We start from the raw sequence: 20,781 nt of genomic DNA on the forward strand, positions 1-20,781 counted from the left end.
AGCTAAGCCCCAGTTGTTGGACTCTTAGGTTGCTTCTGAAATTTTTTTTTTTTCATCCTGAATGGAGGGTCATTTTTCCACTTATCTTTGGTGACAGCCTTAATAAGAACTGTTAGAATTCCTGGTTCAGAGGGATTGCCGAGGGTTTTAATTAATGAACTAATCAATTAATTCTATATGTATCCATACACACGAGAGTGCTTCTGAGCTTGCCTCAGCACGTGGGGAGATCAGAGGATGACCTCAGTAATTGGAGTTCTCCTTTCACCGTGTGGGTCCTGAGGATCAAACTCGGGGCTTGAGCTTGGCTGTAGGCGCCATTACCCAGTGAGCTGTCTCACCAGCCTGGGCCGTGTGCCGTACGGTCAGAAAGGTGAGTTCCCAGTTCCTCTCTCTGCTGCAGCGTGTCTCACCTCAGAGATAGCTAGTCATCACATAGGCTTGTCTCCTCACCCCAGAGATGGGGACTTTTTCAAACCGTAAAAGTCACTGAGAAGTCGGTTGGCTCCATGCAAATGCAGTGGTTACAATTAAAAAAAAAAAAAGTCCTTCAATCCAGATGTGGTGGCACACTCCTTTAATCCCAGCACTCAGCTGCAGAGAAGGGAGGGTTATGAATTCAAAGTCAGCCCAGGTTACATCCAGAGACCCAGACTCAAAAAAACCAAAAACACCACCACCAAAATTTCTCAGCTATCATTTGTATCACCACCTGCATTCGGAGGGTTCTAAACTGTTTTTGCCCTACCTGTGAGACCAGCTGGGGCCTGGGCGCCATGCTGCGGAAGAGCCGTCTTCATTGTCTTGGGACAGGGAAGTCACATCACTGGTGGGAGTGAGGTGCTGACTTCCCAGGGACCATGACCTCAGGGACTGTAGCAGTGGCTCTAAGCAGCTCTGGCAACATGGAGCCCCAACTTCCCTCTATATGGAAAGCCCCCACTGATGGCCCTGCTCGGGTGAGCCTGGTCAGTTGTCTTTGTGAACCAAGTTGGGTTTCAATTGCGCAAGGCGGATGGCCGTCAGCTGTATTTCAAACAAGAGAATCAGAGTAGATCTAGAGATTCAAAACAGAGGGAAGCAAGCAGGGGATTTGAGCCCAACGCACGGAGGGGAACCACGAGGAAGGCCCTGGAAAGGGAGTGTCCAGACTTTTGAAATTGGGACGTGACCTTGCTGTTCATCACACTCACACAGCAAGTTATTGGCAGAATGTAATAAAACCGTCATAATGCTTCATGGCTATCTTGGCTACGTGCAAGCACGGGGAGTGGGCACACCTGCCAGCAGAGGCCACCACGCAGTGGCTCTGCCTCAGCTGTAGGCCTGGCCTGAAAGGTGTTGCTCAAGGAATGTTTGTTGTTGGGTGAATGACTATATAGGACTGTGGGGGCCCCTTCCTTCCTAGTCTCTCTACTATACCCCCTCTTTCTGGAAGCAGCACACCCCCCTCCCCCATTTAGAATATAATTTTAAATGGACAAATTTTTTTTCCTTTTTTTTTTTGTTTTAAAAGATTTTTTTGTTTGTTTGTTTGTTTTATAGCCTTGGCTGTCCTGGAACTTGCCCTGTAGACTAGGTTACCCTGAACTCAGAGATTCCCCCTGCCTCTGCCTCCTGAGCACTGGGATCAAAGGTGTGTGCCACCATGCCCAGCATCACTCTGCTTTTTGTTAAAACTGCTTAGCACATCATTTGTCCTTTGACAATTTTATACATTTATACACAGTATCCTGATCGTTTAATGTTTATGACGTGCGTGCAATGTATTATGGTGCTTTTATTCCTGCTACCTTTCCTTGTCTCCTCCATATCTGCCGAACCCATGCTTCCCAGCTAGTCCCCCCCACCCACACACACATTGTCTTTTTTTGGTGTGACCCACTGAGTTTAATTAGGGCTGTTTGCAAAAACATGTATGTGGAGGAGAATAGTATTATTCATCACAGTGTGGGCACCTTACCAGGGGCAATACCACTGAGGAAACTTGCTCCTGGTCCCCAGCAACCATTAACTGCCAACTGCTCTGCCCGAAGGGGTGGGTTTCCTGGTCCTCCTCCTCATCTGAGATGGAACATTGACGGGCAGCAGGTCGTAGGCAGGTACCCACAGATGTTGTGTGTTTGTGACTATAATGGCCAAGCCTTATCCAGGAGAGATTGACTCGCAGCCCTCCTCACCACCCTCTGGCCCTTACATTCATTCCACCCTGTTTTCTGCAAAATGTTCCCTGGGACTTGGAGTAGGTGACCTCGACGTCCTGCTTAGGCCTGACTACACAACAGTCACTTATTCTCAGCACGTTGGCAACCAAGATAATTCCAAGTGTAATTCTAAAATGTCATTCTGGTGGGAGGCAGGCAGGTCCTGAAGACATGGGTCAGGTTGGGCCAACCAGGGGGCTCATCATTTTCCTAATGCTAGTATTCACATCCTTCTGCATTTTCACAAGCAAATCCTCTAAGGGTCATCACTAATGCCACCTCTACCGTTCATGCCCCCACCACCACAGTTTTGTTATCTTCTGAGGGTTTCATGCAGCCCAGGCTGGCCTTGAACACAATATGCAGCCAAGGATGACTTTGAATCCCTGATCCCCCTCCCTCCACCACCCGAATGTTTGAATTTTCAGGCTCCATGCCTGGTTTTATGCTGTGCTTGCTAAGCAAGTACCTACCAATTGAACCATGCCCCCAGCCTCTTATTTTGTTTTCTTTGAAGCCCTAGACAGGCCCACCATTGCCCTTCTTTGACTCCTCCTCCGTGGGGCTCTCTTACCAGATCATGTTTTACACCGTGGACTTTGACCCTCACGTGGGAACACACAGGCCTGGTGGTGAGCACCTGTGGCGTTATCCCAGGGTTCGTGTCATGAGTCCCCGAAGCTGAGGTTATCTCAGTTATGCGTTTTCTCTGGCTCCCTTTTCTTCTTAAATACAATTCCAGAAGTTCCCAGGGAACCCTTCCTCTGTCTTAGTGACTGCTTCAGCCCCCGCTACTGGTTCTAAAGACCCAACTAATTACTGGTCTTTATAACAGACACTCATTTGCAAAAGGGAGACTAGAGGAAGATCAAGGAAGCTCTGAGGCTTGCTGGCTAGCCAGTCTAGCCTCCACCTTGACGATAGATAGATAGATAGATAGATAGATAGATAGATAGATAGATAAGTAAATGGAGAGTAAGAGAGGAAAACATACAGTGTCTGGCACTTCACACAGATGTACATGGGCTTTCACACCTGGACACACTTGTTTCACACACACACAGAAATGTGGTAGGTGTATTCAGGCGTGTCTAGATTGACAGAGGGTGGCAGAGTGAAATGTTGGTGAACCTGGAAAAACATGGCTCCAGCTCTGCCATTTGGTAGCCTAATGACCCTGGGTAAGTTTAGATAACCTCAGTGTCTGCCTTTAGAGTGTAGTCGTGTAGTAAAGCTGGGACAGGGTGACTAGGACCTGCTGGGGACAGTTCAGAGGGGTTCAGGAAGGGGATGGGGGGCTCAGGAGGAAGCTCAGGAATGGGCTGCCTCAGAGGAAATGAGCCATGAATGGCAGCTATTTTGTTTGTGTGCATAGAGAGAAAGTCTTTCCTTTCTCCATAGGATCACTAAGCTAGTAAAATGTGATCTGGAGCTTCTGGAAACTTCCATGGGAGGCCCTGCCTACCAATAAGGCCGAGCAGAGGTGGGTGGGGAGGGACTCCTGCCGCTTGTTTTGTTTTGGCATGCAACTAAAAGAAGGAAGAGGAGGAAAAGAAGAAGTAGAAGAGAAAGAAAGCAAGAAAGAAGGAAAGAAAAGAAAAAGAAAAACTGCTTCAGATCCAGGTATAGGAGCATATATTTATAATCCCAGAACTTTGGGGGTAGAGGAAGGAGGGCAGAGTTTGAAGCTAACTGGAGGTGTAGGAAGTCCTTGAAAAACCCAAACCCAATCTATTACAAACTTATTATTATGGGTTGCACCGGGAACATAGTTAGCATATGCAGATCCAATTCTCTGTGCTTGCCTTGATAATGAGGACATAATATCCTCAGGGAGTCAAGGATTGTGGAGAACCCTTAATGGCCATTCCTAATGCAGCTAGGTTTGCCCCTCAGGGGCTTCTGTAGCTCTTACCATGAGCCTCCTTCATTCTTGGCAGGGAGGTTTCCCATCTTTACCCTTTCATCAAGATGCCCTTTCTCTACCCCACCCCCGTTTCTCCCCCATGGGAGATTTCTTGATCAAGAGAGGTGCCTGTCAACAGAAAGCCACCTTGAATTACTCGAAGCGTTTAATGGAATGCGCTTCTTTCAGACTTTTCAATTGTACTGTACTGAACACTTACTCAGGTCTACCAGAGTGGCATTGTTCATTCACCCTGTGGGAAATTCCAGCTCCATTTTTGGAATGCACACCCCAGCTGCCTGTCTAAGGGAGCCCAACACTAAATGCAGCCCTCCGTGCTTTCTCTACAGCCTGTGGGTCCCCACGGGGCAGTCATTGGTAGTTGCCCTGCAGATACCCTTCCGAAAACCACAACCAGGTCTCCAAAGGCCGAAGCTCTTCCTCTGCTCCTTTTGACCAGTTACATATGTCTCCGTGGATTTCAAGCCTTCCTGTGACTAAGTTCCTCTTTCTAAGAACCCACTGAGCGAATGACTACAATTTATTAGTCAGAACTAAAATCGTCTGTTACCAGGGTTTGCCAAGATCTCTATGCAGTGTTCTTGGTAGCCTGGTTCCTGGGTGTAGTTCACCAATATGGTAGAATGCCTCTGTGCCAGACAGGAGGCAGCAACTGGGGCTTGTAAATGAGATAGAGGCTCTTTGGCCTCGCTTATGCAAGCTGTAAAAATCTGATGGGGCCAGCAAAATGGCTCAGCTGGTAAAGATGTTTGCAGCCAAGCTCAAGGACCTGAGTTTGATTCCTAAGACTTACATGGTATAAAGAGAGAATGAATTCTTTTAAGTGTTCTTAGACTTCCATGTAGGCTCCTTACTGTGCATGAGCCCATACATACAGGCACATGCACGTATAACAAACAAACAAATGTGATTTAAAACAACAACAAAAACAAAAAACAAAAAACAAAAAAGCATTTGAAAGCCACTGTTCTGGGATCTGAAAATTCAAAATGCCCAACTTTGGGGTGCTTTTTATTTCAATATCTCTGACATAGTCAGTTACAGTTAGTGTTCATCCTGAGTCTGCACCTTCAGACTGCCATGAGTTATCCATGACACACTTTGGAAAACCAGCAGCCATCAACAACATTTGAATTGGTGTTTTGACTTCCAGATACCTAGATCTCCTTTCATCTAGCAAATATATCCAGTTCAAATAGACCCAGGCTCAAATATATCCAGCACATGTTAGCTCAGAATGGACGATAGCAATCCTAGCTGCATGGAGCTTCCTGTCCAGCATCAAAAAAGACAGCAGGGCTACAGAGATGATTCAGGAGTAAAGTACCCATACCAGGGGCTGCTTCCCATTAAAGCTCCCAGAGCTCACATAAAACCCGGACCTGTGGCACCAATATCTATTAATTCTAGTGCACCTATGGGGGGAAAAAGGCAGAGATGGGGGAATTCCCAGATTCTTCAGGGCCAGCTAGCCTGGCTTATGAAGTGGTGAAACAATACAGAGACCTTGTCTCAAACAAAGTGGGAGGCAAGAATTGACACGCAAGATTGTTCTTTGATCTTAACATAACCATCCACATTTACATGCACACACACACACACACACACACACACACACACACACACACACGGGCACACATAAAAAAACATGATACAAATAAACAGTAAAGCACTCATGAATTTGAGGTACTTACAAAGAAAAATAGGAACCAGGTGTGGTGATGGTGGTACATGCAGGGGGGATAGATAGATAGATAGATGATAGATAGCTAATACATAGGTAGATAGATAGATAGATAGATAGATAGATAGATAATACATAGATACATAGATAGATACACCATAGATAATAGATAGATAGGTAGATAGATAGATAGATAGATAGATAGATAGATAATACATAGATACATAGATAGATACACCATAGATAATAGATAGATAGGTAGGTAGATAGATAGATAGATAGATAGATAGATAGATAGATAGATAGATAGATATTGCATAGATAATGCATAGATACAGAGATACAAACACATAGATAATAGATACATAGATGCCTACATAGAATGAACAAGTTGCTGGGTTTGAGAATGGCAATGGAGGCCCTGCTCTAGTTCATTGTTGGGGAAGGAGCATCAGCCGGGATTCTGAGGTTTAAACTACAGAAAGCATAGAGACAATTCGAAGGAATAGCAGAGCTGGACAAGGAAGGGTGGGAGGGAACCGAGGAGCCTGGGGAGCAAGGAGGAGGGTAGTCTCTAACGTCTCATGCATGGGACACATCAAATCTGCCCATTTCCTGTCCAGAGTCTTGAGTCCAGGGACCCTGGTCAGTATTTGTCAGGGACGGTTAACGATGTTGCTGAAGGATTCAGTAAGTCAGTCTCTGAAAACACTAAAAGAGACTCTCAAAAGAGGGAAAAGCAGGGCCTGGGCATGGCCGGCTCAGTGGTTAAGTGTGTGTTCTGCTCTTGCAGAAGACCCAGGGTTGGTTCCAAGCACCCACGTCAGGCAGCTCACAACCACCTGTGGGCCCAGCTCCCCTGGTCTGACACCCTCTTCTGGCCTCCAAGGACCCCTGAACAGATGCTCACTGATGTTCTCTCCCTCTCCTTCTTCCCATCTCTCTCTGGCTGTCTCTCTAGGTCTCCCTCCCTCTCTCTCTGTCTTCCTCCCCTCTCTCTCCCCCTCCCTCTTTCTCACAATTAAAAAAAAAAAAAGAGTGGAGAGTACAAAGAGCCTGGCAACTCCCTGGGCCAAGTTCAACCAGAAGCCAGTTTGAATTTTGCTGTTTTGTTTTGTTTTGTTTTGTTTTGTTTTGGTATAGCTGCACAGTTAAGAATGTTTTTCTTTTAAGCATTCTTAAAAGTTTGTTAAAATAAATAAACCAAAAAGAACATGTGTACTGTGTTGACCCTCGAAGTGAGAGAAAACAGAGTGAAGGTTCTGAGACAACGTGGGGAAATATGTACAGGGTGTCGAGTTTTACAGACTAGAACTTTGAATGTCTGTTGAAAAAAATTAAATTTGACGTGATGTCAACTATGGGAAGCCACGTCCTGTGCCCACAGGACTCCGAGGCAAAAGGAAATCATTTATTTGGGAGTTGTTTAAAGAGGTTTATTTTTTTTTTAAGGAGTTCTTTCTTGGGCTGAGAGGTAGAATAGGGATAGAGTTCTTCCCTAGCTTGTGTGAGGCCCTGGCGTCAATGCTTGGAGAGGACACACACACACACATACATACACACACACACACACACACACACACACACACACACACACACTCTCCTCACCAAAAACAGCCCAGATGCTCATGGGGAGGGAATTAATTATGTGAATGTATCCTTATGATGGACTGGGCAACCAGTAAAAGTGATGGTGCAACTTTGTTTCCGTTGAGGTGCAAAGATGCCCATCATGTATGCGCAGTTAACATTTAGTTATTCACTTACCGGTGACTGGGGTGCAGGGAAGGAGCTGTTCAAGCCAAGTGCTGCCACGGAGCCATCCCCTCACCTGCCATTTTGGTTGAGACCTGGTTTCCCTATAGAGCTGAAGCAAGCCTTGAACTCGGAATCCTCCTGCCTCACGTTCCCAAGGGCGGGTATAGTAAGGGGTCTTATGGTGCCTAGTTTGAATCAAATGCTTGCACCAGAGCTTTACAGCCTGTACGGTGCATCTCATGAATGTTTAAGACTGAAACCTGAAAGCCAGGCGAGGTGGTGCACGCCTGAGATCCCAGCACTCAGGGAGGAAGAGGCAGGCGGATCTCTGTGAGTTCAAGGCCAGAGGTCTACAAAGCAAGTCCAGGACAGCCAAGGTTACACAGAGAAACCCTGTCTTGAAAAACCAAAATAAATAATAAATAAATGAATAAATAAAATAAAAATAAATGAAAAAAAAAACCCCCAAAAGACTAAAATTTGAATTTTATAATTTGTATGTTTCATACTATTTGCGACCAAAAAAAAAAAAAAAAAAAGGAATCTCACTATCTCACTACATAGCACTGGCTGTCCTGGAACTCACTATGTAGCCCAGGCTTGCTTGGAACTCCCAGATCTCCACCTGCCTCTGCCTCTGAGTGATGGGATTAAAGGTGTGCACCACCACATCCAGCCACTGGGATTTTCCCCCATCCTATTTATAAGAATAAAACCCATCCCTTAGCACTTGGCTATACAAAAGTTGGCAGCAGGCTATTTCCTAGAAATGATTTTTATACTTACAAATGCTTAGGGAAAGCCAGGCCTGGTGGCACACACCTGTAATTCCAGCACTCAGGAGACTGAGGCAGAAGGATCATGAGTTCAAGGCCAGGCTGGCCTATACAATGAGACCCTGTCTCAAAACAACAACAACAACAACAACAAAAGAATCAAATAACAATTTTAGGGGTGGGGGAACACCTAAATGGTTGGAGGAGGAAGAACCAAAATAAGACTCTCATTTGACATGAGATTGGAGCTGAAGCCAGCCTGAGGAGACTCAACCCAGGACCCGACGAGCAAGAGGAGAAGGGACCCACTTTGAAGCTGTTTCCTAGATGGAAGGCAGACGAATACTGACCGCCTGGTCTGAGCAACCAAGCTGAGCTCCCAGCTTGGAAGCCAGCCTTTGGGCTGTCCATTTTGAGGAATGAATTGCTTAGCCGCATGGGCAGCTTGAGGTTGTTGGACCAGCTCCAGCCCACTTTGGTCCCCATCCTTCTTTGGTGACACTCCGATATCAATATTTGCCCACTTCTTGCTCATAGTTCTCAGCAGAGTTTTTAAGTACAGTCCGGGCAGCCGTCACGTAGCTTCTTATCAGCTTCATGACCAAGCATGGGGGCTGTAAAGCTGCAGATAAACTGCCTGGGGGGTGGGGAAGGGCCTGACCTTATCACACAGTTGCTGCAATAATTAACCACGAGGGGAAATGAACACAGAGGCCGGACAGCGTATGCCTGCCTCTACTGTAGCCGGTGAGCTCAGTGAGTTCCACCGCAGGTGTGCTAAATCCTGCGTCCTGCTTCTCTAATGCTCCCTCACTGCTGAGACCCTTTCCTTGCCTGCCCTCGGCCTCTCAGCTCCACCCGCCCTCCCCAGTTCCCACGCTGCATCCATTACAGCAGATCCATAGCAGGTGAGATGCCGCACCAGCATCGGTGGATTCGGCAAGATCCAGGCCATGAAGGACCTGCCCCACAAGGATGCTTCATCCATCCATCACACTAGTAGCTGGGATTTTGCTGTTTGGGGGGATTGGAAGAGCAGGAAGGAGTCATTTTTGAGTTTTGAGGCAAGGGCTCAGGTAACCCAGGTTAAACTTGGCCTCACTTGATAGCCAAGGACAACCTCGGACTCCCGATCTTTCTGTCCAGATCTCCCAGGTGCTGGGTTCACAGGCCTGTCTGCACCACCATCTTTGGCTTGTGCTTCTGTTTGGTTTTGCTTTTGAAGGAGTATCACTGTAGTATCACTGTGTAGCACAGGCTAGGCTGGAACTCACTAGGTAGCTCAGGCTGGCCTTGAGTTCAGAGCAGTCCTTCTGCCTCAGCCTCCTGAGCGCTGAGATCACAGGTGTAAGCCGCCATACCTGGCTCGATGAGGCAATAGTTATTATCTGTCCCTTATTGCCTGGCGTTCCCAGACTTCAGATTACACATCTATTACACAAATGAAGCAGGCATCTTGCCATACCAAATAGCTTACAATGAGCCCATTCATCTAGCCAGCCAACAGCAACGACTCTTAAACCCCGTTAAATAAGCGGCACTGTTTGGTAAGCCACGGGAACACTCAGGTTTTTAAACAGTAAAAACAGAGACTTAGAAAGCCATATCCTGGAGCCAGGCCTGGTAGTGAGGGCCTATCATCCAACTGCCCAAGAGACTTAGACAGTAAGATCATGAGTTCAAGGCCAGTGTAGGAAAAACAAAACATAAAACAACAACAAAAACATTATGGCCACCCTGGGCAACTTAGGAAGACCTTCTCTCAAAATGAGATGCAAAAAAAGGAATGGGGATTTAGCTTTCTTAGAATATTCTAGGGCCTACATTCAGTCCCTAGTGACAACAAACACACACACCACTATATATGTATATATAACACATATAATGTGATTATATACATGTATATATACACAGATATATACATATATAATATACATGTGTATATAATATATACGTTATATAGGCATATATACCAATATATATATTTATATGTACCAAGCCAATAAATATCTACCGAGCTGCATCAGTGTTGTAGGCAAAGGGATTAACGTGGGATGGAAGCACTGGGGCTCTGTCCTCAGGGGGTTTCCACACAGAGAAGGAGCCTGGCTCAGCACACAGGGTGCTGGATGTGTGTGTGTATGTGTGTGTGTGTGTGTGTGTGTGTGAGAGAGAGAGAGAGAGAGAGAGAGAGAGAGAGAGAGAATCAATCATCATTAAAGGCAAAATTCTGGAGACTTCCAGAAGGAGAGCACTGTGAATTCCCCAAAAGCTCTGGAGTGGCCCAGAGCCCAAGTAGAGAATCCAGGATCCACCTTTCCATCGCAGGGGAGAGTCCACTGGTCCCCTCAACACTCCTGTACATCATTTCATTCCAATGAAACATGAAAGGCTCCTGGCCCTTCTCCTGGATCCGCAGTGGCAGCAAAGCAGGGAAGCCTTCAGCCTTAGCTGCTGGGCAAAGTGGGCTCCAGATGCCATCTGGCCTCGGCATGCTGTAGCATTGGCTACATCAGAGGGTTGGATATAGGAGGAGAAGAACTCCACAGTGACATTCTCCACCCTCCCAGAACCCAGTCCAAGCTAGACATCACCTTGTTGCCCAAGCTTGCCAACTTTCTCCCTCTTGACTCTTCCCCACCCGTAGGCCAAAGAAGGGGAGGGGAGGCAGTTTTCTCCTACCCAAGGTCTGTAACACCTGTAACATATTAGCAACCATCTTTAGAAGGAACAGATATTTGCCTCTGAGCTCCTTTGACTGTCTGGTAGACCTCATTGTTGCTTTACCTGTTATCTAGTCCTTCATTCTTCCTTGAAGAGAAGAAATGTGTCAGCCTGGGGGTGGAAGAATGTTGGATCTAGATGGATCTATTATAAATATTCTGGTCATGTGATTCAGTTTTAGCCAATGATAACTAAGCAGGAAGCTCCTGGTTTCCTGAGTAATGAGACCACAGTTTCATCATCGGGCTGGCGCTGTGGCAGCTACCCTGTGACAGTGCGTGAGCATCTAGAGGAGGGTCTCTGAGATGGAGATAGTGATGGAGCTGGGTAGAATTGGGTTAGTCGGCCCAATACTAGAATTCTGTTTGGGGAAAAGATAGAACCTTATTTGTTTATCCACTGTAATGATTTTAGTTACAGAGATCAAATATTACTCCTGGCTGGTTGAACGCAAGCCGATCACACATAGGCATCAGTTTAGAGCCAACAATAGCACTGAAGGGATGTCTGGAAGCTTGACTGGGTTTACCCAACAGCCTAAGCACCTTCAAACTCAACCCCCAAGTTAAACCTGGCTAGAACATGGGAGAACTGACCCCAGACATGGTGGCTGTCCTGAGTGGGTTTCTATTGCTGTGATAGACATCATGACCAAAGAAACTTGGGGAGGAAAAGGTTTATTTCAGCTTACATATCTCAGGTCATAGTCTGTCACTGAGGGAAGTCAAGATAGGAGGCAGAAACTGACGCAATGGCCATGGAGGAGCAGTGCTTACTGGCTTGCTCAATCTGCTTTCCTATCCGGCCTAGGACTGCTTGACTCAGGGGATGACACCACCCACAGTGGGCTACGCTCTCTGACATCAATCACCACTCAAGAATATGCCACACAGGCTTGCCTCCGGGCCATTCTTAGGGAGGCATTTTCCCATCTGATGACTCTAGCTTATGTCAAGTTGGCACAAACCTAAACAACACAGTGGCAGATGAGTTTGAAAGATGCTGAAGTGTCTCCGTGCAACCTGGTAGAGATGAGGAGGTCCCAAGCTCTCAAAATGATAGCTCAGACCTGGGGTTAACTCCCTACTGTCTGCTAGGCCCTCCTGCTTGCTCAGTAGCTTCCTTGATGATGTCTCAAGAAATTTTATGTTCCCACCCCTCTCCCCAGGTCTCCTTGCTGCTGAGGAGAAGGTGGGAAACTGATGGGGCAGCCAACACTGTTCCCCACCCACCTTCTCTATCTCAGAACATTTGCTGAGTGAGCAAGTGAACGCACGAGTGAGCCTGTCCTACAATGCCAGCCTGAGCTCCAGGCTAATCCATAATTTTTCTGTTTGACTTGGGAAGGCACCCCGTCATTTGAATTCTGCAAATTTACCTTCCTAATTCTGTTCTTTGACTAACACAGAAATTGCTTTGCACAGATGGAGGGAGGGGGATGGGCCGCTGCTGCTGGTGGTAGTGCTCTACAACTGCCAGGTGGATAATTCCTTCCTTGCCAATCCATAGCTGCCCAGATAGGGAAGGCGAGCTGCTGGTATTTGAAGCATGGGTGTATGTTGGGGGAGGGACGAGGCCTAGCTCCTGCTTCTGCATTAGCTGACATATGCAAAAATGGGTTAGATGCAACCCAACCTCTCTACAGATCCCTGTCACCTAGAGTGGTTAGATGGTACATTTAAAGACCCAGCTATGACTTACACTCCTGCGTTGATGGAACAAAAATCTTTGAATGAATGAATGATGATGGGGTTGGGGGAGGGCACAGTTAAGACTGACGGGGTCTGGCCTGGCCATGTGTCTTTAAGCTCATCCCGCTCCAGCCTCAAGGCCAGGATTTAACATAAGTGACAGACAGACACCATGGCTTCCTCCACGGCCTTCATCCCCAGCATTCACTTTGACCCAGCATGCTTGACTTCCATTCCGTAAGAGCAGCCAGACATCTTGTCTTGGCTGTGCCCCTTGTGTTGACCTGCAGCAGGAGGAGGGTTGTCCATGCTGGCTGTGAGCTCAGAGTTCCTTCTAGGACAAGGGTCCCACCCAGTTTGTCAGCACACGCCACCATCACTGAGCTTCCTAACCTTGGCTACTCTGGTCCAATAGTTGACCCCGTCCTGGTCTGTCAGTTCACAGCATCCTGCAGTTGGCTTTGTCTTGTGCTGCCTGCCCTCCAGTAGTACAGGCCATTCCTTGTAGATCTTCACAGGACTGGGTTCCAATGCACATTTGTTTTTTGAGTCAGGGTGTCATTTAGCCCAGGTTAGCCTCCAATTCACTATGTAGTTGGAAATAACCTTTGAATTCATGATCCTTCTGCCTGCATCCCCATGTGCTGGGCTCATAGGTCTATGACACAGTACTGAAGAAGGCAGTACTGAAGAAGGAGACCAAGGTCTCATGTGTGCTAAACAAATACTTTGTCCACTGAGCTACCTGTGTCTCCAACCCCCTGATGAGAAGGAAAAGACAGAGCAGAATGATGCCAAATGGGCCCCCGTGGGGGCCTGGCACTGCTCCTAAGAGCCTTCCTTGGAAGCAGATCTCTTTCTTCCTTCAGGAAGGGATGAAGCATTGCTAGCCTTTCCCAGCCACAAGGCCACGGCAGCCATGTTAGCAGACCTCTGCAGGAGCAGCCAGCAACCCCCAACAGCCTTGAGAGCACCCCCGATGGTGGCTTTATCAAGTCCCACCCATCACAAGAGCATAGTCTCTCCAAAGAGCATACAGGCTCCTGCCTGAAAGGGAGTGTGGAGAGACGGTCTGAGCTCTGTGGCTGCACATTCTGGCCCCAGATAACACACAGAGGGGCTTGGCAAGGCCTCTCTGATTCTAAGAAAACCCCAGAAGGAAACTGTTGTCCCCATGAGATTAGGTAAGACTTGGAGACAATGAGACACCGAGAGCCAAGAAGGCCTGGAGAAGGCAAGGTCTCAGTAAAGAGACCAAAGCAAAAAGTGAGCTTTAAAAAAAATAATTAGGTTTGGGGCTGGAGAGTTGGCTCAGTGGTTAAGAGCACTGGCTGTTCTTCCAGAGGTCCTGAGTTCAATTCCCAGCAACCACATGGTGGCTTTCAACCATCTGTAATGGAATCTGATTCCCTCTTCTGCTGTGCATGAAAACAGTGTTCATAGACATAAAATAAATAAATCTTTAAAAAAAATAGGTTTGCCAGCCAGGCACAGTGGGGCACACCTTTAATCCCAGCACTTGGGTGGCAGAGGCAGGGAAACAGATTTCTGTGAGTTTGAGGCCAGCCTGGTTTACAAAGAGAGTTTCAGGACAGCCAGGGCTGTTAAATAGAGAAACCCAGTCTTGAAAAAAAAAAAAAAAATCAGGTTTGCCCACCCAGCATGGTGGCACATGCCTGTAATCCCAGTGGTTGGAAGCAGGAAGATTGAGCATACAGACCCCTGAGCTATATAGTGAGGCCCTGTCTTGAAAATAGTGGATACTTTTTATTAGAAGTGATAAAAAATTTATTTAAAGACTAGGTTTGTTCCTTTTCTTCCACATGCCTGTTCTTAGCTGATGCCCGATCAATGTGTCCCCAGGGAGAAAAGCTGCTCATTTGAGTGGCGTGAGGAATCCATCAGGGTGAGAGCCTCCAAGGATGGAATTTATTTGGAAAGAAATTACTTGATTACTCAGGAAAAGGTGTGACAGCAACGGAAGTCCTGTCAGGAAGCAAGGGAGGCACATCTGGTAATGGGACATAATTTCTTTATGCAAATGAGACTCCAAGTCCCCAGGAAGATGCTTTCCCACTTCCTGTGGGGAAGGGCTGCCCCACCATCCACGCCCAGCGGGAAGGTGTTTACTCTCCTTTTCCTCTCAGAAGCAAGTGCACAGGGCATGGGGGGTGGGGGGACATGGCTGCTAGAAGGTCCTAGATTACTTTCTCTACTGTCCCAGGCATAAGCTCATTTTCCTGTCAAAATTTCTCATCAGGCTGGGATTTGTAGTGGCCAAAAGGCCTATGTGAGAAGCAGATGTTGGGGTGTGGGGAGGGCAGGAGGGCCATCGGACCCCAAATGTAGGGGAAGAAAGCTGGTGGGCGTGTATGCGACATACACGTGCACCAGGAGAAACCCCTCACGCTTCACAGAGGAGCTCCCGCGTCTGCCATGGTCTAACACCGTCCCTTAGGTTCCTCTGTAGGGCTCTGGCACAAGCGGGAGAGTTGACCTGGTGTCCTGGAGGAACTCGGTTACAGATTGATTTAGAGCTGCAGTTCTCAACCCATGGATCTCAACCCCTTTAGCGGGTGTCAAATGACCCCTTAACAGGGTCACCTAAAACCATGGGAAAGCACAGATATTTGCATTATGTTTCATAACAGTAGCCAGATTATAGTTATGAAGCAGCGAGTGGTTGGGGGTCACCACAACATGAGGAAGCTGTATTAAGGGGTCGCAGCATTAGGAAGGTTGAGAACCACTGACTTAGAGTATCACAACCAGAAGCCAATAAATAAAATACCCCCCCCCCATATACGCACACCCTTTGTCTGCAGGGCACTCATTCCAAGACCCCCAGCGGATGCCTGAAGCCGTACGCAGTACTGAGCCCTACAGGCCTATGTTTTTGTTACTCCTACAGACGTGTGAGAAAGTTAGATTTATAAATCAGGCACGGCAAAAGGTCAATAACACTAGTGATGAACCAGAACCGTTAGGGTCAGCGAGGTGTCTCAGCCCGTGGAGGTGTTTGCCACAGACCTGACGACCTGGGTTCAATCCCTGGGATCCACATGCTGGAAGAAGAGAGCCAACTGACCTCTGACCTCCACACATGCACCAGGGCATATTCACGCCCAGCCCACATACACACAGATGCACACACAATGAATAAATAAACTGTAACTTTTTTAAAAGTGAAAAGAGTCTGGGGCAGTGATGGCTCAGGCCTTTAATCCCAGCACTTGGGAAAGCAGAGGCAGGTGAATCTCTGTGAGTTCAAGGCCACCCTGCTCTACAGAACGAGTTCCAGAAAAGCCAAAACTGCATAAAGAAACCCTGTCTCAAAGCAGAAAGAAACAAACAATAAATAAACAAGCAATAAAAAAATAGAACATTTATAGCATCTTGTAAAATGCTATGTTTAAATATAAATACACACTAAATTAATTGGGTAATTTTGAGACAAGGTCTCCGTATGTTGCCCAGGAATCTCATAACTTAATCTTCCTGCCTCTACCTGCTCAGTGCTGGAATGACAGGTGTGCACCAGTACATTTGACCATGGATTCTCTCTCTCTCTCTCTCTTTTTTTTTTTTTTTTTTTTTGAGACAGGGTTTCTCTGTGTAGCCCTGGCTGTCCTGGAACTCACTCTACAGACCAGGCTGGTCTTGAACTCACAGAGATTCTCTTATCTCTGCCTCCTGAGTGCTGGGATGAAAGGTGAAGACCACCTCCACCCTGTTTGGATTTTTTTTTTTTCTGTAATTTCACAGAGACTGAAAGTAGACGGAGAGGGAGAACAACTTATGTCCACACAGCAGGGTTAAGAGGTCACTAGGAGGGCTCTGGAGAGATGGCCCAGTGGTTGGAAGCGTTCAGCTGCCTGCACCCACACAGCGACTCACAACTGTTCTCCAGCCCCACGGGATCTGACACCCTCTTCTGGAATCTGCATGCAGCGGGCACAGTGCACATACAGCACATAAAATAACTAAGTCTTTTTTTTTTTTAGAGAGAGAGGTTTTTAAAAAATTATTTATGTGTATATTTTTATTTTATGTGCGTTCGTGTTCTGCCTGCACGCATGTCTGTGTGAGGGCACCAGATCCCCTGGAGCTGGAGTTACAGACAGTTGTGAGCTGCCATGTGGGTGCTGAGAATTGAACCTGGGTCCTCTGGAAGAACAGCCAGTGCTCTTAACTGCTGGGCCACCTCTCTAGCCTGACAAGGGACTCAGCACAGCCAAGATTAGGTCTGGGAATCCCCCATGAGTCCTAGTTGGAGTACAAAAGTCCAGGCCTGAGAAAGGACGGCACAGCAGGTGGAGTGTAAGTCCGGGTTAGGGTCAGGTTAGGGTCTGCGCCCAGGAGCTAAAGGCACCCATGTTGGGACTCAGTAGAACCTGTTGTCCCTCAAGGGCAGAACCAGTGCTCTCCTTGCTCTTCCTTCCATTCACACTTTCAGGCAGGAGTCACATGGGGTCCTCCTCCATACCCAGCTATCAACACTGTCCCTCTGTCGGGACATCCGCCTAGCCCAGCGTGGAGAGATTAAACGCCTTACACACCGAGTGTGCGGAGGCCAGCATCAGCTGCTTCCCAGGCTTTCCAGGAAGTAATGCCTGCCTCCAGCTCTAGGTAAATCTGCACATCTCCACACCAGGGCTTTGTCCCTGGTAAAGAACTGGAGGATACATATTTAACGTTCAAAAAAAAGACTTGGAAAACTGGAGATGGTGGGGCTTGAGTGTTTTCACAGAATTCAAGAGGCTGAAGTAAGAGGTCTGTGAATTTCAGGCTAGCCTGGGCTACAGTGTAACTCCACTCTACACCCCACCCCTCATTCCCATCCCCATCCTCAAAACAAAAGCAAACAAGACCAAAAGGACTTAGAAAATAAAGGCAGAATTTTGCTCCCATTGTATACCTCAGCTCACTGGTTAGCCTGCTCGCTATGTAAACCAGGCTGATCTTGAACTCCAGAACTCACAAAGACCTGCTGCCTCTGTCTGCAGCGCCAAAATGAGAAAAATGTTAATAGTCCCCTCCGGGCAGAAAGATTTGGGACACTCACTATAACTTGGCCCAGACCCGATTAAAGCTTGCAGGGTCTATTCCAGTACAAGTTTTAAAACTATTAGAAAACAATTAGTGTGTGCATAAACACACTAGGACAGGCACGTGTGCGCACTTTAGGTCAAAGGACGCCTTTCGGAGTCAGAGGTGGTGAGACTCGAGGTCTAGACTCCAGCTCTCCGGCCACCAACCAGCTCTGATCCTTTCTGGGTCCCACCACAGTGAAGCACCCTCGGGAACCCACGCCACGATGGCCACTCCACTCGCCGGGAGGTCCGGGGTGGAGCAAGCCTTTAAATGGACACAAAACAAAACAAAGTAAAAAACAGAAACAAAACAAAACAAAAAAAACCACCACTACCCTAGAAAGGGCGAGAAACGTGAGCCAATGAGAACACGATATGCAGATTAGGCAGTCGGAACCACCCACGCATTGGCTGGTGGCTGGCCTGACGTCACAATGGCCCAGCCTGAAGCGCTGCAGGCAAGTTATTTGAAAAGCTTTTTGGTTTCCTGTCTTAGGAAGGGGAAATGTGCTCCCGTGTGCGGAGGACTGACGAACGTGGGAGGGGTTTTGTTTGGTGGCTCTGCTGTCCCTGACAGTTAACCAAGGTTGGAAACAGAACCGACCGCAGGGGAAGCTGTGAATTCCACATGACCTACGGGGACTTCACAGCTTCTTCAGTTTAGGGGAAGCCCAGGCAGACCCAGCTTCTATGATTCAACCAGTGTGATGTTTTAAGTTTTTAGTTTAAAAAAAATTTTTTTTGAGTCAGGGTCTCACTATGTAGCTTTGATTGGCCTGGAATTCACAGAGATCCCACTGCCTGAGCCTCCTGGGTACTGGGATTAAAAGTGCATCATTACTTCCATCTCCATGTGATTTATAAAACAAACAAACAAACGCTTTGCTTCCTAAAACCACCAGGCCTCTCCCCCACAGCTCTTTGTGTGTGGGGGTCCCATGTCAACAACACTTTGACTCAGGGTTTCACTTCGCTCCTCACAGGGGAACCACCCTCATTCTCAGCCTTGGTTTGGATGGAGGGCTTTTTGACTCCCGGATGATCTGGTGAGTTCTGGCTACCCAATGGCCCCGTATGGACTGCACAGACACACAGTGGTCCAGCAACAGATCAGTGCTACCATCCCACCAGAGCTGTCCTGAACGTTCTCCTCCCACTAGGTGAGAAACAACTCACCTGGAACTAATGCTGACTGTCTTTGTCCACACCAAGATGATGCTCAGGAATGAGACACCAAGAAAAGCTGAAAGAGGGGGCTGGATTTCTGGGGACTTCCGAGTACCTGGATTCACCTGGATCTGAAAGCCATGCCCCGGCACATTTCAGTTACCAGACTGAAGCAATCTCTGCTTTGATAGGAGCCAGCCTAGCTGGGTTTCTGACAAAACCATAAAGTGGTCTTCAATTGCATGTCCGATCTCAGATCAAATCTTAGCCTCAGGTGTGGATTCCAGCCTTCACCAGTCGTCTCTCCCCGACCCCCACCATCTAATCTCCACCCCCACCACGTGTGACATGTCACTGGCTCCCTCTGCTTGATCTAGGGTTGTGGGTAGCAAGTAGAACAGATGGTCACCCCGGAAGCATGTATGGCATCGGAACCGAACAGAGGTGATTGGGGTTAGATTAACATAGTTCATGTTCTCTGTCTGCACCTCAGCTGCCCCATCTGTAACATGGGAGAATGTCAGTCCCTGTCTTGGAACCTGGTGGAGGTTTTATGCAGTGTCTGGTGTCTAGTTACATGTTCAAGGAACAGTGGCCACCAACCTCTCCCTGACAGCGCGCCGTGAGAGACAGGGGTCTCTTCTAGGTTCCCTGGGCAATGAAGGGAGAGTGGAGACGAAGGCCATCACTGGGGGAGGGGGTGGTCACAATGAGCAGCTCTGTCTCCCTGTCTCTACAGGCCACAAGCACCTGCCCGGCCAGCAGTACGCACCTGCCACCCATCACTCCAGGAAGGGGCTCCCAGCCAGAGCAGGCGGCTTCTATTCTAGGCCAGATTCTGGCTCCGCGTGGTGTCAAAAGCTACCAACCTGCTCTGCAATTGCAGCTGGGCTCCATGCACCACCAGACCCCCTCCCACCCCCAACTTCCTTCCTGGAGCAACTGTTGGTCCGACCTCGTTGTCCCCTAGATGTGCTAGAGTCACAGCCGTGCAGAGGAGGAAGTCTGAATGTGTAGGGTTCGCCATGTACCTCAGTGGTGTGTTGTAGCGTAGCAGAGGCTAATGTTTCAGCCTCCCCAACCTGACCCCTGAGGACAGTGCCAGAGCTGCCCATTTCACAGAGGACAAAACTCAGGGAGATGTGAGATCAAGACCTAGATCCTGCTAACATCCACAAAGCCTGTGTTCGGTCCCGTACCACACCAGGGGTTAACATCATAAAATGTATTAAACAAACATCACAGCTGCCTAGGTCCAAGCCACACCAGGGATTAACATCATAAACTGTATTAAACAAACATCACAGCTGCCTAGATCCAAGCTTTCCTTTTGCATGTTTTTTGCTGACCTGACAGCTTTCCAGGCTAGCTTCTTCCTCTCTTGCAAGGGTAAGCATCACCTTTCATGAAGGAGGCTCTCCCCTGGACCCCCGTCGCAGGTCACACTCTGTTTGCTTCCTTGCAAACAAGAGTCCTTTAAAAAAAACATTTCCCCCAAAGCTGACATTTACTTGGAGAAGCCTACCACACAGACCAAGACAATAAGACAAAAAGAGACAAGCTGAGGAAGACCTTGAACTTCTATCCTCCTGCCTCCACCTCCAGGGTGCTGGGATTTCAGTCTAGGGGAACCACACCTGGCTACACATCTTCAGAATGCCCCACACACACACACCTCAGTATCCCTTTGCCCCACCCTCTAATTCAGAGAAGGACTCTCATTCTCATAGGACCATCTGCTTCCACAGATTTTGGGG

Source organism: Meriones unguiculatus, chromosome 4 (genome assembly GCF_030254825.1).
Source record: "Meriones unguiculatus strain TT.TT164.6M chromosome 4, Bangor_MerUng_6.1, whole genome shotgun sequence".
NCBI lineage: Eukaryota > Metazoa > Chordata > Mammalia > Rodentia > Muridae > Meriones > Meriones unguiculatus.